Source organism: Ceratotherium simum, chromosome 17 (assembly GCF_057802395.1).
Source record: "Ceratotherium simum simum isolate JZ-2026a chromosome 17, ASM5780239v1, whole genome shotgun sequence".
Lineage (NCBI taxonomy): Eukaryota > Metazoa > Chordata > Mammalia > Perissodactyla > Rhinocerotidae > Ceratotherium > Ceratotherium simum.
In genome coordinates this window covers 31914723-31929984 of record NC_141916.1, presented here as the reverse complement: position 1 = coordinate 31929984, position 15262 = coordinate 31914723, and the positions used below count along the sequence as shown (strand labels likewise).

The window sequence follows — 15262 nt, the reverse complement described above, 5'->3', positions numbered from 1 at the left end:
TTCCCTTGTTACGAGAGTGAGTAAAACAAAGACAAGTAGGTTCCTTTGTTACGAGAGTCATTAATGTGCTAACTCATCTTGTGAATCTTCAAGAAGGGGATTTCTTCAGAATTTCCCAAGAAATTCTTTTTTGGTAAAATTTTCCCAAGACAAAGCACTCCATGGATATACTTTTGGGAAAAGATTGGCCTAGGAAAAGGAAAAGGTACTTTAAAGTGTTGTAACCAAAATAACATGACTACAACTCATGATTACAACAATTTTTACTAGAAATAGGAAACAAAGTGAGATTTACCTCTGGTTAGTAGTGGTAACATTTGCCCTTATGAATAATTCCTAGACATAATCAATGGTGTTTGCTTTTCACTCACTGCTCTCTTAAGGGTTGATAATACAATCAGAGTCATTGAAGACTGGGTGACAAGTGGAGTTCTGCATCTTGTATTCCGTTAATATTAATACCAAGCGTGATGGTAAAGGTGACAATGGCCATAGTGGAAGTGATTTTGGAGAAGTAGTGGTGGGAATAGAGGTTGAACTTCTGAACTTAAAAGTCATGTTGATGGCAAAATAAAGGTAAAAATAGTTGGAATAAGGGAAAGTAGTGATATGTTTATCTCTACTTGTTAGGATATTAACCACACACATACTGAAACTGTTTTCATTTTATAAACTTCTGGAGGCCAAGATATATACTTGTCCATTTTTGTACATCTTAATGTACCTACAATGGTTCCTTGTTTAAATAAATCAAAATAACTCATCAAAAGTTTGGCCATCCCACATCATACTATCGTAACACCCCATTTTATCTACAAAAATGAAAAACTAAAATGAATGTTAAACTTTTCTTTAAAAATAATCTAAAGGTTTCTCTTTTAAAACTCAAAATTTAATAAACTATTTTGAATATAGTAATAAAGCTAGGTTTGCTTTTTTATGTATAAATGTTTATGTTTCATCTCTATTAATAGTTATTCTAGAATTCCAAATTTGTCTAAGGATACATCATTTTCTTGTGTGTGTACATAAGCTTCTTTAGGAAGCTGTTTTGCTGGCTCAATCCATTCCTAGGAAAGTCACAGTTGCCCAGATGAGCAGATGTATATACACCTTGGTTAACATGGTTACATTCATTTCTGTCTTTTATGAATACCTTGTCAAGGGCTTCACATACAGCCTATTACCTGCTCCCTTACCATCCCCTTTAAGGTTAGTATGTAGCTTATGCTCTTTTCTCTTCACCCTAATAGAATTGACTTAATTACCTCAATATTTCAGTGGAATGCATCTCTTTCTCCTACCTTTTTATTCACTTTTAGAGGCATATTCACATAGAGGTTCTTCCCTTTTACTAATTTGTGTGTGAATGTTTGTGTGTGCATGTTTATCTTCAGCCCTATGTTAAGAGAAGCATCGATTTGAGTTAATCATGGAATGATCTTAAGCTAGTACAGAGTGATAGGTTGTATCATTTATGTTTAAGAATGGCTTCATCTGTCTTGTTGGAACAAAAAACCAGGGGGATACACTACGGAAAATAGATGCCAATAAATTACTGTTTTTAAAAAAGTGAAGGAAAAAATATAATTCAGTACAAGCTAAGTTTGAAAATTTAATGATTTATTGCTATAATTTGGCATAAACTAAAAATGATGAAATTGAACAACGATGTACGTGCTCTGAAAGCTCTATCATTTTTGCACCAAGAAATTCCTTAAGAAAATAAAAGGAAATCAAAGAATAGGAGAAAATGAGTGCTAGTTATTTTTTTTCCCCAACTTTATTGAGGTATAATTGACAAATGAAATTGTAACTAGTTATTGTTATATTATTTAGTTTTAGGACCATTTGATGATTATTATTTTACTCTGGTATTTTTAAGTTATTATTGCCACTTATTTATTTTTTAAAAACCATTGCCATATTTCAATATGTCCTGCTTAGGGATCAAATAACAGAAAAACTGGGAAAATTCCTTTCAATGCGTTTTTGGGTCCCTGGACCATACAGTATCATTAAAATCTTTTTCAAGACTCATGTGGATGTGTGTGTGATTTTGGGAGGGGGAGGTTGGACAATTCTTTCTAAAGGAACCAGCTTTAATGGCCTAGCTACAAATGTCATTTCATTGTATCGGAAGATTTCCTTCCATTAATGGTTATAACACTGTGCTAAGGTGGCTCGAAATGAAAACAATAGTAGAAGTCTCTTAAATTTCATTTTGCCAAGTCCTAGGTAAGAGAATAACATTGTGAACTTTCCTTTTAAATTTACACATTATCTTTAGTATGTGTGAATTAAATTTAGTAAATAATTGATTTTTTTTGAGCATAGAAATCGTTATTTTTGACAACAAAAGTTATTTATAGGTAACCAATAAAAGAAAAATTTCTCTAATTCCCTCAGCTCCTGATGTTTAGCCAAGCTAATGACAATAGCTTACATTTATATAGTACATAGTAGATTTCTGAGTGCCAATCATTATTTCATTAGAACTTCACAATTAGTCTGTGAAATAAAAAGAGACAAAGAAACAATGGAAGCCCTGAAGGTCAATGACTTGTTCAAGGTCACACAGCAAATTAGTTTCAGGGCTGGGGTTGCCAACTTGCCTCTCCACTTACAGATTGTATTATCTGTAGATAACTCAATCCAGTAGATTAGAATTGTGACAATAACTAACATTTGAATAATACTTTACACTTTATAGAGTTCTTCCATACTCATTACTTAATTTCATCCTTCCAACAATGTTTTGAGATTGGTATTATTATAATCATTCCATGTAAATATAAGGAAATCGAACTTCAGCAAAATTATGCAACTTTGATTTTGGTTGTAGAAGATTCAGGCTTGAATTCATGCCATTTGATTCCTTGTCCACTTCATTATCCATTCCTCATGCTACTCAAATACCTCTCCCTTGCAGAAATATATATTTAACTTTATAATGATGTGTGTTTGCACCTTCAGGGAAAAGCATCTTCCTAACTATTTCTTACAGAGACAATAAAATTAGTCCCTGAGTGACAGAGATGACCCAGAAAACAGCAGAGATCATCCAAATTTAGATAACTCTGAACTTTAGTACACTTCCCTAAAGATATATGTGCTACTAAAGTATAGCAATGGGCCAAAGGCAGAAAGAAAGAGAGTATTTTCAATTTGATTTTTACTTACTCAATTGTACTAATTATTTAAAGATTTTATTTACTTCTCTCTGAGCAGCTGTTTTTTTATTTTTACCCTTTAAAAGCGTTATTCTTTACGTAATTTGTAACAAGAAAAATTGTGAAAAACTTGTAAAGAACTTATGTAATGCAAATGATTCTCATCCATAGAAACGCAAATTGTTCCCAGTAGAATGCAATTGATTATTGATTGCCCTGCAGATACTGACCAGTTTTGTTTCTATTCGTAAATTAATCTCAGCATTCTTCTGAATTCTTCTTTGAACTACTTACAACATGGTACTGGTTCTCTCATTAATTGAGTTAAATAAAATCTTTAGCATATATTTAGTTTATGTTTATATAACAGCCATGATTTCCCCTTTAAAAAATCCTTTAATTCTAGAACTCAATATTCATTCTAAGAACCCATGCTAGCTCTTTAGAGGTGATCAGTTTAGACTAGATTTGAGTGGCCCTGTGAGGCAGGTACTATCATATACATATCATGAATATAAGAATATAAGGAAACTAAGATTGGGAGATCAATAATGTGCTCAAAGCCCAAGGGCAAGCCATGAGTGTAACCATCACACTCTCTTGCCTCCCTGCGGCACCTCAGGGCTGGGATACTGCTGGGAGTTCTTTATTAATGACAAGGACTTCCACAGAAATGTGAGTCTTTGTCCATCCAAAAACTCTAATAAAACATTGTTCTTCCAAATCATCCCATTCCCAAGGGAACATCTTATAGCATTTGGAACAGATTTTATGTGGATCCTTGGAACCATATGACAGGTCAGCTTTGGGCCTTTTCACAGCAGGAGACCACATTGAGTATTCTCTAAATACTTAAGGCTTCTTCCATGACATTTCACTGAGCCTTGAAACTAATCCATTAAGATTCTGTGCAGCACAGTTCCAGTGTGAGGGGTTGATAAGGAACAGCTTTCCAAGCTGGCATCCTTAATTTATATCAATTACTGCTGGTTAAGCTTGGGAACTAAAATGTAAGAAAAATTATATGTTCCAAAAGTAGGTAAGATTAGCATAAATTTTTTATGGATGAACAGAAGTCCCTAAAGGATCAGAATATTGTAATAGAATATTTTATTTTGGGGTATTGTAACACTATTCTGCAACTGCTTGCAGAATAAATTACAGGTAAAATATTTGTTGATATTTACTACTGAAACTGAAGATAAAAAGAATTTCTCATACATGTCATACCTACCCCATCCCTAATACTACCCTCAGTCACAGGCTAAATGGATGTCAGAATGAACTCTGTAAGCACTACTCATGAACTATATGCAAGATTATTTTGATAACAGCACATGTTTAATGGGTTTTTTACTCTGATTCTTTAGAAAATTGAATTTCAAGAAAATAGACAAGTAGACATGTAATCATTTGTTTTAAAAATAATAATTTTCAAAATACATTCAAGTATTGGGGATAAATTTTTTTTTTTTTACGGCTTTTCAACCAGATGTACTGCTGCTCAGTTCATTCCTGGAGCTTCAAGACTGCAAGTCCAACCTTTCCTACTTTCTACCAGAAGCTCCATAGAATCCATAATGCCAGGATCACTTGTCAATGAATGGGAAATACAATTCTACCCAAATACATTTTATAGTGTTGAGAAAGAGCTAATATCTTCATGTTCCGCACAGTCAGGGTTTCTTGAACAAAAATTACTGGCAAATGGGGTTAAAGGATGACCGACCAGTAACCATGCCTTGGAAGTTAGAAATAGTGAATTTCTTCTGAGAGATTTATGGGTTTCTCTCTCCTGGAGCCATTTATTTATATTTCAAAGGGTAATAAAATCCTGAGCCATTCCAAAGAGCTGTAACACCTGGGGACCTTCTGCTTTTCTTCCAACAGAGGGTTTGTTTACATTTAAAAGATAAGCTTTCTCTCCTTCTTTCTGGAGAGGAGGGGCACTTGTGCAGCAGTTCCTATATAAGTTCCCGGTTTCATAATGTCAGTGGTCCTCTCCTGTATTATGGATGCTATCTGTATATGCAGGGTGACACCTGCCCTCATCACACTGCCCCTAAGAGAAACTAGGGCATGGGAACCAATACTAAGATGTTCTCTAAGTAAATAACCATTCTCCCTTTGATCCAGAAACCTCATGTTTGCTGTCAGGAGAAATATAAATGTAGATATTAAAAACTTATCAAATAGAATGTTACAGTGAAATTCATTGAAGGGATTTTTGAAAAGTGAGAACTCTTTCAGTTCATTTAGAATGTGCTTTTATTTGCATTTTATTTACTTATACTCTACTTTTTATATAGAACTGAGTTATCTGTAAAATGGTGATAAAAATGCTTACCTACTTCTCAAGATTTGGGAGTTATTTCTATATAAACAGATTCTAATTGTTAAAACGGTTTTGTGAGTGTTTCTATAACCCCTCCCCACCAAAATCTGTCCATTCAAATTGTGATTTCTGTTGAACCTAGAATGAGAATGTTGTTAAGAAATTCATAGCGGGCAGGCCCCGTGGCTTAGCGGTTAAGTGCGCGCGCTCCGCAGCTGGTGGCCCGGGTTCGGATCCCAGGCGCTCACCGACACACCGCTTCTCTGGCCATGCTGAGGCTGCGTCCCACATACAGCAACTAGAAGGATGTGCAACTATGATGTACAACTATCTACTGGGGCTATGGGGGGAAAAAAATAAATAAATAAAATCTTTAAAAAAAAAAAGAAATCCATAGCATGGAATCTCCTGATTTGCAAGGGAATATCTTTTTCATGATCCTTGCTTTTGCCCTGATGGCTGGAATAGACACTGTTGAAGCCAGAAGACAATTTTGCATACGAAGCCCTGTGGGTGAGAGCAAATTTAGGAAACCCTGCTTTTGTTTTCATTCTCCTAGAAAACATGGAATGTCATTTCTGTCTTCCCTTGCATAAATATTTCTTACAGAGGATAGACTACTTTATCAATGATCAGAACTGTCACTAGTCTCCCCTATCAGAGAAACTATTTTCCCAAGCCTTATAGGCTCATAAACTTTTCTGGGTGCTTTTGAAATCTGTCCCTTTAAGCCTTTATCTTGAGTGATGACTTGAAACAACACATGAATCAGGATGTGGGTTGAGAAAGGAATGATTCAACTAAAAAGATAAGAGAAATGAGACGTACTCATTGGAAATCACCTTTTGCACACATTACTTTTGCACTGAGATGCTCAAAAGACTTTTTAATCTAAAAGTGTTCTATGTAGGCCAGGAAAGGAAACATGAATAATTTTAGAGTAAAGCAAAGAGGGAAAAAAAAAAAAAACAAGGAAGTGCTACACCCTGTATGTTCTCTCTGGATCACACCAGCCCTTGTGGGGAGCTGCTTGCCTATAAGTCTCCCTCCTTTTGTGATGACTCCCCATCCATTTTTGGCAGCTATCTGGGGCAGGTTCTACCAACCTCCTGTTTTCACCACCCTCAAACAGCGTCCAACCTCCCTAGCTTGGTGCCTTCATGCTGTGCCATCTGACGGCTGGGCAGTGTTGCAGTGCTGTCTATCCCTCACCTTTCCTGTTACCCTCCTTCTCCAAAGAACAACAGCAGTTGACATAGCACTTCCCCTTCTCTTGTGAACCAAACCACTCAGAGTGGTTAGTAGGACAGGCATCATCAATCTCATTTTTCAGAAAAGAAACAAAGTAGAGACAGTCATGCTCCAGGAATCTGGGGAGCTGATGTTTCAGACTCTAAAACCAGAGCTCTTTCTATTCTATCACACTGTCCTACTTACCAGTCTTCCATTTCCTTTCCTCAGGAACAGTGACTGGGAGAGCTTAGCTATTAGCCAGACTGGAGATTAAATCTCAACTCTGCCAATTAGCAGGGTATGAACTAGGGTACTTTATATTACCTCTCAAAGTTTCAGATTGCTTATTTATAAAATCAAAATAATATTGACACCAACCAGCAAGAAAGGAAGAAAAAGTAAAATAAGACTAGCTTGTCAATTAGGAAAAAATAAATAAATCCAAATATATCAGCAATTATATTAAGCATAAATAGACTAAACGCACATATTAAAAAATTAAGATTGTCTGGAAAAGTCAAGATGGCGGCGTAGGCAGACTCTGACCTCACCTCCTCCCGCAGACATAGCCAAATTACAACTACTCGTGGAAAAATTACCCCTGAGACAGAACTGAAAACTGGATAAGAGGAACTCCTGCAACAACGGACAATCCTAACTGAGGTGGAAGAGGCAGAGACTCGCTTCTGGAGAGAAAAAACACCGCCTTCACAAGCCACCAGCTTCACGGCCGCCTGGGAACAGCCCACAGGTATGCAGCCTCCCTGGAGGCGCGGGGCCCTGAGCCGGGGAGTGCCCCCGCTGTGGGCATTTTGTGGACCCAGCACAATCGAGATGAGTGGCGTAATATCTGACTTTGCCTGCTACTAAAACATTGGGGAGTACCCCCAGAAAAGCTGGTTCACAAAGAAACTAAAACCGGTTCTTAAAGGGCCCATGCGCAAACTTACCCGTTTCAGAAAGCAACCTAAAATCACCAGAAAGAAAGGGTCACAGTGCTTTGGTGAAAAGAGACTCACCTGATAGGCCTTGAGTGCATCTTGGTGAGAGGTGAGACCTCTCCAGGGACTGGGACATTGGCGGCAGCCATTGTTGTGGCCTGGTGTGGGCGTGCTGACACACATTGGAGTTCTCCCTGAGGCCAGATAGCCCAGGTCTGCCCCACCAGCTAGAGCACCGATTTAATCCAGCTCAGCCAGGGCAGGCAGCCCACCCTAGAGACCGGCCCCACCCAACAACAAGCCCTCAGGCAACTTGTGGGCCTGCATAGATTGGTGACTGGATTGTCTGCAGCCTGGCAACTGAGCTGACTTCAGTGGGGCAGGGCATGCACAAGGAGTGGGTGGAGAGTGTGGGGCGGTGGTGGAGTGTGTGGGGCTCCTGCCGAGGAGAGACTGGGACCGCTTCGGGAGGTTGGGGTGTGCACATGGGGCAGGACTGTGTGGACTGTGTGTGTGGACCTGTGGGCAACAGGGCTTCTCAGCTGCAGAAGACTTGTGCTTCTCAAAGACCCACATAAGGGGTTTGCCCCACCTTCCAAAGCCTGAAACAATTGGGTGCTCCCATCCCTGAGGCCAACCCCTCCCAGCTGCAATCCTCAGAGAGCTGACAAGAGACGTAAAGGCTGGAGGCTTATAGCAATTGTAAGGCCCTGAGCCTAACAACCTGCCATGCTGGGGGCCTACTCACTTAAAAGAAATACTGCAACACAAATGTGGTATTAGAACTTGCAGCCAACTGTGCTGGGGATCCCCACACCTGATAAAGAGACTGAAGGGCCCACAACAACTACAAGCAGCTGAGCATGACAACAGCTGGCCAGGAGCATAACTCGGCCTCCCTGGGCGCCTACAGGGAGAGCAAACAAGCCACAACAGAAGGACACACGTAGCCCACATAGGGGTCACCACTGGAACATTGAGAACTGAGGGAAGCACACGACAGGCCTCCTAAGGCATCACTTACATAAGGTCACCTATCCAAGAACAGGAGATGTAGCTGACCTACCTAATACATAGACACAAGCACAGGGAAAGAGGCAAAATGAGGAGGCAAAGGAATACATTCCAAGTAAGGGAACAGGACAAAACCCCAGAAAAGGAACTAAGAGAAACAGAAATGAAGAACCTACCCAATAGAGAGTTCAAACAAAGAGTGTTAAGGATGCTCACTGATCTGGGGAGAAGAATAGATGAACTCAGTGAGAATGTCAACAAAGAAATGGAAGATATAAAAAAGAACCAATCAGAAATGAAGAATACAATACTGGAAATGAAAAATTCACCAGATGGACTCAAAAGCAGAATAGAGGATACAGAAGAACGGATCTGCGAGCTGGATGAAAGAGTAGAAGAAATTACCCAAGCTGAGCAGGTAAAAGAGAAAAGAATTAAAAAGAGTGAGGACAGTCTAAGGGACCTCTGGGACAACATCAAGCACACTAACATCCGTGTTATAGGTGTTCCAGACGGAGAAGAGGGAGACGGAGGGGTAGAGAATCTATTTCAAGAAATAATAGATGAAAACTTCCCTAACCTAAGGAAGGAAACAGACATCCAGGTAGAGGAAGCACAGAGAGCCCCAAACAAGATAAACCCAAAGAGGCCCACACCAAGACACATCATAATCAAAATGTCCAGAATTAAAGATAAAGAGAGAATCCTAAAAGCTGCAAGAGAAAGTCAAGTTACATAAAAAGGAAACCCCATAAGGCTATCAGCTGACTTCTCAGCAGAAACCTTATAGGCTAGAAGAGAGTGGCACGATATATTTAAAGTGCTAAAGGGAAAAAACTTACAGCCAAGAATACTCTACCCAGCAAGGTTATCATTCAAAATGGAAGGAGAGATCAAAAATTTCCCAGACAAGCAAAAATTAAAGGAGTTTGTCACCAAGAAACCAGTGCTACAAGAAATGTTAAAGGGACTGATTTAAGGGGAAAAAAGCAGAACAAAAAGAGGAAAAATTATCTATTAACATGATAAGAGGGTAATGGATACAAATGCACAAAAAAAGAGGTTAGATATGATATAAAAAACATAAAAAGAGGGAGGAGGAGAGTTAAAGAGTAGAGCTTTCAGACAGAGGTCAAACTAAAGAGACCATCAATTCTGTATAGAAGAAGAAAGGAACAGAGAAGGACTACTAAAACACTGAGAAAAAAAAGGTTAAAAAATAGCAGTAAGTACATACTTATCAATAGCTACTTTAAATGTCAATGGACTAAATGCTCCAATTAAAAGGCATAGGGTGGCTGATTGGATAAAAAAATAAGACCCATTGGGCCGGCCCGTGGCTTAGCAGTTAAGTGCACGTGCTCCGCTGCTGGCGGCCCGGGTTCAGATCCCAGGCGCGCACCAGTGCACCGCTTCTCTGGCCATGCTGAGGCCGCGTCACATGTACAGCAACTAGAAGGATCTGCAGCTATGATATACAACTATCTACTGGGGCTTTGGGGGAAAAATAAATAAATAAATAATTAAAAAAAAAAAAAACAAGACCCATATATATGCTGCATACAAGAGACACACTTCAGACCTAAAGACACTCACAAACTGAAAGTGAAGGGATGAAAAATGATACTCCATGCAAATGGCAATGAAAAGAAAGCTGGGGTAGCAGTACTCATATCAGACAAAATAGACTTTAAAAAAACTGTAAAAGAGACAAAGAAGGGCGTTACATAACGATCAAGGGAACAATCCAACAAGAGGATATAACACTTGTAAATATCTACGCACCCAATGTAGGTGCACCTAAATATATAAAGCAATTATTAACAGACATAAAAACAGAAATAGACAGTAACACAATAATAGTAGGGGCCTTTAACACTCCACTTACACCAACGGATAGGTCATCCAAACAGAAGATCAATAAGGAAACATTGGCCTTAAATGACACACCAGAACAGGTGGACCTAGTAGATATATACAGAGCATTCCATCCAAAAACCGAGGAATACACGTTCTTTTCAAATGCACATGGAACATTCTCCAGGATTGATCACATATTAGGCCACAAAACAAGTCTCCGTAAATTTAAGAAGATTGAAATAATACCAAGCATCTTTTCTGACCACAACGGTATGAAACTAGAAATCAACTATAGGAAGAAAATCAGAAAAGCCACAAATACGTGGAGATTAAACAAAATGCTACTGAACAACGACTGGGTTAATGAAGAAATCAAAGAAGAAATCAAAAAATACCTGGAGACAAATGAAAATGAAAATACGACATGCCAGAATTTATGGGATACAGCAAAAGCGGTTCTAAGAGGGAAGTTTATAGCGATACAGGCCTATCTCAACAAACAAGAAAAATCTCAAATAAACAATCTAACAATGCACCTAAAGGAATTGGAAAAAGAAGAACAAACAAAGCCCAAAATCAGTAGAAGAAGGGATATAATAAAAATCAGAGCAGAAATAAATGAAATAGAGACCAAAAAAAAAATAGAAAACATTAATAAAACCAAGAGCTGGTTCTTTGAAAAGATCAACAAAGTTGACAAACCTTTAGCTAGACTCACCACGAAAAAAAGAGAGAAGGCTCAAATAAGTAAAATCAGAAATGAAAGAGGAAAAATTACAACAGACACCTCAGAAATACAAAAGATTATAAGAGAATACTATGAAAAGCTATATGCCAACCAATTCGACAATCTGGAAGAAATGGATAAATTCTTAGAATCATACAACTTTCCAAAACTGGATCCAGAAGAAGTAGAGAATTTGAATAGACCAATCACCAGTAAGGAGATCGAAACAGTAATCACAAACCTCCCCAAAAATAAAAGTCCAGGACCAGACGGCTTCCCTGGTGAATTCTACCAAACATTCAAAGAAGACTTAATACCTATCCTTCTCAAATTCTTCCAAAAAATTGACGAGGGGGGGAAGCTCCCTAACTCATTCTACGAAGCCGACATTACCCTGATACCAAAACCAGACAAGGACAACACAAAAAAAGAAAATTACAGGCCAATATAACTGATGAACATCAATGCAAAAATCCTCAACAAAATACTAGCAAATCGCATACAACAATACGTTAAAAAGATTATACAACATGATCAAGTGGGATTTATTCCAGGTATGCAGGGATGGTATAACATTCGCAAATCAGTCAACGTAATACACCACATGATTAAAATGAAGAATAAAAATCACATGATCTTCTCAATAGGTGCAGAGACAACATTTAACAAGATACAGCATCCATTTATGATAAAAACTCTGAATAAAATGGGTATAGAAGGAAAGTACCTCAACATAATAAAGGCCATATATGAGAAACCCACACCTAATATCATCCTCAATGGTGAAAAACTGAAAGCTGTCCCTCTAAGAACAGGAACCAGACAAGGATGCCCACTCTCACTACTCCTATTTAACATAGTACTGGAAGTCCTAGCCAGAGCAATCAGGCAAGAGAAAGAAATAAAAGGGATCCAAATTGGAAAGGAAGAAGTGAAACTGTCACTATTATTTGCAGATGACATGATTTTATATATAGAAAACCCCAAAGAATCCACCAGAAAACTTTTAGAAGTAATAAACGAATATGGTAAAGTTGCAGGATACAAAATCAACATACAAAAATCAGTTGCATTTCTATACACTAACAACAAAGTAGCAGAAAGAGAAATTAAGAATACCATCCCATTTGCAATTGCAACAAAAAGAATGTAATACCTAGGAATAAACTTAACCAAAGAGGTGAAAGAGCTGTACACAGAAAACTATAAAACATTGCTGAAAGAAATTGAAGAAGACACAAAGAAATGGAAAGATATTCCGTGCTCTTGGATTGGAAGAATTAACATAGTTAAGATGTCCATAGTTCCTAAAGCAATCTATAGATTCAATGCAATCCCTATCAAAGTTCCAACAACATTTTTCACAGAAATAGGACAAAGAATCCTAAAATTTATATGGAGCAACAAAAGACCCCATATAGCTAAAGGAATCCTGAGAAAAAAGAACAAAGCTGGAGGTATCACACTCCCTGACTTCAAAATAGACTACAAAGCTCTAGTAACCAAAACGGCATGGTACTGGCACAAAAACAGACACACAGATCAATGGAATAGAATCGAAAGCCCAGAAATAAACCCACACATCTATGGACAGCTAATCTTCGACAAAGGAGCCAAGAACATACAATGGAGAAAAGAAAGTCTCTTCAACAAATGGTGTTGGGAAAACTGGATAGCCACATGCAAAAAAATGAAAGTGGACCCTTACCTTACACCATACACAAAAATTAACTCCCAATGGATTAAAGAGTTGAATGTAAGACCTGAAACTATGAAACTTCTAGAAGAAAACATAGGCAGTACTCTCTTCGACATCAGTCTTAGCTACATATTTTCAAGCACCATGCTGACTGGGCAAGAGAAACAGTAGAAAAAATAAACAACTGGGACTACATCAAACTAAAAAGCTTCTGCACAGCAAAGGAAACCATCAACAAAACGAAAAGACAACCTAACAATTGGGAGAAGATATTTGCAAACCATACAGCTGATAAGGGGTTAATCTCCAAAATATATAAAGAACTCATGCATCTCAACAACAAAAAACTACCAACCCAATTAAAAAATGGGCAAAAGACCTGAACAGACATTTCTCCAAAGAAGATATACAGATAGCCAACAGACACATGAAAAGATGTTCCAAATCATTAACTATCAGGGAAATGCAAACCAAATCTACAATGAGATATCACCTCATGCCCATCAGAATGGCTATAATTAACAAGACAGGAAACAACATATGTTGGAGAGGATGTGGAGAGAAGAGAACTCTCGTACACTGCTGGTGGGAGTGCAAACTGGTGCAGCCACTATGGAAAACAGTATGGAGATTCCTCAAAAAATCAAGGATAGAACTACCATATGATCCAGCTATTCCATTGCTGGGTATTTATCCAAAGAACTTGAAAACACCAATGCGTAAAGATACATGCACTCGTGTTCATTGCAGCGTTATTCACAATAGCCAAGACTTGGAAGCAACCTAAGTTCCCATCAAGGGATGAATGGATAATGAAGATGTGGTATATATACACAATGGAATACTACTCAGCCATAAGAAACGATGAAATCCAGCCATTTGTGACAATATGGATGGACATTGAGGGTATTATGCAAAGTGAAAAAAGTCAGAGGGAGAAGGTTAAATACCGTATGATTTCCTTCATTAAGTAGTAGTAGATAACAACAATAAACAAACATATAGAGACAGAAAAAAAGAAAAACTATGATTGTTAGTCTGGATTAAAAAGAAAAAACTAAACATATGTTCCTCAGAAGAGACATACCTTAAATAAAAGGACCTAGAATAGTTAAAAGTGAAAGGATAGAAAATGATAAACCATGCAAACATTAACCAAAAGATGGCTGATAGAACAAATATCAAGCAAAGTGGACTTTCAGGCAAGAAGCATTTTTTGAGATCACAAGAGACATTTATAATGATAAGGAGTTGACCCACCAGGAAGGTAAATAATTCACATCTACATGTAACCAATAATATAGCTTCAAAATATATAAAGCAAGAATTGACAAAAAATTAAAAGAGAGGTAGACAAATTCACAGAGTGAAAAATTTTTGAATCTCTCTTAATAGCTGACAGAACAACCTTAATCAGTACAGATATAGACAATCAAAATAACCTAATTACCTAATTTGACCTAATCGACGTACATAGAAAACTACAGTCAACAATGACAAATTCACATTTTTTTCAAGTGCACAGGGAACATTTATAAAAATTGATTGTGATACTGAATCTCTTAATCTCAAATTCATGTGCCTGATGAGTGATAAGTCAATCACTGAGACATCAGTGCTTGGAGACAGAGAAAGGTTTATTTGAATTGGCCAAAATGAGAAGGCAGGATAGGTTCTCTCAAATCTGCTAGAACAAAAGAAGAAAGCAGGGGATTTTATAGAACTAAGGGCTTGGGAGGAGGAGTTTCAGAGAAACAAAGGGAAAATACCTGTTTCTTTTACTCCAGATAAGCCCTTGGGCAATCAGACTTCTGGGGGCTGGTTATCCAGTGATTATAACTTTCTTGAAGGCATTCTTTTTCTTCTGCAAAACAAGCTCATAAATCCTTGTGACCCTTGAGTCACCCCTCAGGTTAAACAAGAAAACAGCAAATTAACAAGACTAACTTCTTTTCATCTGTGTCTGTGTTGGGAACAAGGTCAAGAGTAATCATGTTCTCATTGAATATTTACGGTAACCATCAGGTACCTGGCTTCAATCCTCACTGTTTTTTTTCTCCTCCTCATTCTTGTAGGAAGCAAAGCATTAATCATTCTTCCTGCTGAAAGGGGGTGAAGATGGGGAAACTGAGGAATGGAAATTTTCAACCTGAGATTGAAAATACTCTCGAGTACTGGGTTTATATTTTGCATTTTAAATTATCATTATTTGGGTGCCTTTATCTATAGTCTTAGAAGAGCACTTTATTCCACATTTGATAACAACATTAATCAGGATAT

At 37.8% G+C, this 15262-nt stretch overlaps 1 pseudogene; it reads left to right on the top strand.

Annotated features, from left to right (window-relative positions):
- Positions 1 to 15262, top strand: part of LOC101387259 (protein O-mannosyl-transferase TMTC1-like) — a 97912-nt pseudogene that overhangs the window by 59492 nt on the left and 23158 nt on the right.